Source organism: Rhagoletis pomonella, unplaced genomic scaffold (assembly GCF_013731165.1).
Source record: "Rhagoletis pomonella isolate Grant_MI unplaced genomic scaffold, Rhpom_1.0 Rhpom_scaffold_00004, whole genome shotgun sequence".
Lineage (NCBI taxonomy): Eukaryota > Metazoa > Arthropoda > Insecta > Diptera > Tephritidae > Rhagoletis > Rhagoletis pomonella.
This window is the reverse complement of record NW_023458558.1, coordinates 4,508,756-4,511,484: the sequence shown is the minus strand read 5'-3', so window position 1 is coordinate 4,511,484 and position 2,729 is coordinate 4,508,756.

The window sequence follows — 2,729 nt, the reverse complement described above, 5'->3', positions numbered from 1 at the left end:
TATAAATATTTATGTACTACATACAAATGTATGTATGAATGTATATAATACATATGTATGTAAACTTGCTCTGTTTTTCCGACATTCTTATTAGTCATCGTAGGCATCGTAGAATAGTTGAGCTGTGTCGTTTGCTTGGAAAATTTTCGAGTGAATTTGTATTTGTTTTATTATTTACTGGTCACACATCGGACGCATCGCAAATTATTTCGATTTATAAATGTGACTGTTGCTTTATTAGAATCGTATCATGTGATATGGTAACAGCGATTCCAGATCTCTCTATGAAAAGTTGTCTACAATTTGAAAACAAAGAGTTAAAAGTTGATTAAAATCAAAGATTTTAAATTACAGCAAAATTTCTTAAATGAGTCCGGATATCGCTAGCTTAGAGTGAAAAAAATGCATCTGGCGGCAACAGTGGCCACTCAAAGGGACATTTTCTATAATACAAAATGGCAACGCCATTCTCTTTTGAAACGATTGTCAACGTCAGCTCTACTTTTTAGTTTCAAAGAAGCCGCGACAAAAACACCAATTGTAAAACGAAGCCGAACGAAGTCTAAGAACGAAAACTGAAAATTTGTCTGCTTTAGTTTTGAATTTAAATATACAACTTAAAATTAACTCGCTTGTTTCGTTTTTCTGACAGCATCGTTTCTAAGAAGATGAGATTAAATTTAGAGAAACGCAAATTGGTGGAGCCAAAAATGCAAAGAAACTTTGGTAAATCCAAAGAAATCTAAAATAAATTATTTTGGAAAGTAATGCCGAATTTCCACTAGGCATTGAAATGACAAAAAATGTCTGCCATTTAAAAAAATGCCATGTAGAAATGATCTTAATGATTATTTTTTTAATGTAATGACACGATTATTTTTTAATGACCGACTTTGTCATTTGTCATTTTTGCCATTCAATGCCTAGTGGAAATCCAGCATAATTCTTCGCCAGATTGAGGTCTCTTTGATTTGTGAGCATTTTTCAGGTAAATATGCTAAAGTAAGTTCCTCACTCTCTCATTCGTACAATGATTCAAATAAGTGATCACGATTTAATTTTTTTTTTAATATATTTACAACGCTTATCAAATGAAATATTTTTTTGTTATTTTTCTATAAAAGTATTGTCCAAGCTTTAACCAAGACCATATAAATCAAACTTTATGCAACATTAAGGAATATTCAACGAATTTTCATCAAAATGTCAAACTTTTTAATGTGAAGCTTAAACACATTTTTGGTTATGCAGTAGGGCGGATCAATAAGAGGATTCCACGTGTAATTCTAAGCAAACTTGCCGAAGAAACCAAGGGTCGAAGAAAATCAATTTGGAGTTTGCCAAATAGCGAAAATACGTTTCGAAGAAAATGTGAAAAAAATCACTGCTATTCTAGTGGAAGTTTTAAGAAAAAGATAAGTGCAAAAATGGATTATTCATACCAAAAACCCTTTATAGCGTGTGTTTTTAAAAAAAATTTAAGCACTTCTTTACGACACTCAGGAGCGGCGAAACACCTTGTGCCCGGGTGGGTATTTCTGCTGGTGGCAAGAGTATACAGGTATAGCAAATAGGTTGCCGGTGTAATTGAGAAGGTTAACAGGTTTCGTTAAAAATACTTTGGTGCATTGTCGAGCGCAAATAATTTTTCACCCTACGCAAAAAAGAAAAGTTTACTCTGTTTGTTCTTTGCGGAGGCATTCTTGTAAGATTAATTGATTCTTGAGGCAGTAGAGTACACCGCTTCTCGTATACACGACATAGCCGAGCCAGCTATTATATCTCCGCCAACGCTCAATAATTCTTCTTCTTCTTATTTGGCACTACAACCGTTTGTCGGTTTGGGCCGAGTCCAAAAAACTTCGCCAGTTGCCTCTCTCCTTTGTGGATTTGCGCCAGTTGTTCATCCCAAGTGCGGACAGGGCCTTTGTATATGTATGTACTTGATCAGTCTACGGTCTATGGCGTCTATGACTGGCAGACACCTGCTCCAATTAAAATAAAAATAGTTTCATTGAACATTAGTTCCGCTCTGTCGTATATTCTCTGATTCTATCGTTAATTTTAATTTTATTTATTTTTGCTAATATGCTGTTGCACCGAAAATTGCAATATTCCCTGCTTGCACATACATACATATGTATGGATTCTTCGCGGTAATTGCACTTTGTGGCGCTACTGTAAATAGTAATTCCATTGACTGCGCTTACAAATGCACATTGGGGTGGCTCTTATTTTGCAAATGTCGAAATTTTCGGTGTCACCTCTAAAAATATGGGAACAAACTAAAAACTACTAAAGAAAAATTTCTTGCGCGAATGAAGAAAAGTTTAGAAAAATGAAAATTTCTGATTTTTTAAATTTGTTAGTTTTAAAAATTTTTTTGAGAGCAGACCAGCACAATCATAGAATACTAACCTTATTTTTTATTCCTTTAATACTAACGTTCGCCTGTGAGGCTAATTTGAAAAATTTATATATATTTACTATATGTAAACTAGACAACTTAGGACCGTGCTAACTTATTTATGAGTAACAAAAGTGGAAAACAATTAAAAAAATCATAATGTTTAAGACTAAATTCGCTGTGAGCTAACTCTATATCTTTATCGAATCGTCTACAAGTTTTTATTTAATACTTTATAGTCTATTTTAGCTATATTTCTAAGAATTTCGACTCTTTTTCTCAATGCAACTACATATTTAAGTGCACTCTAATGTAAAACACA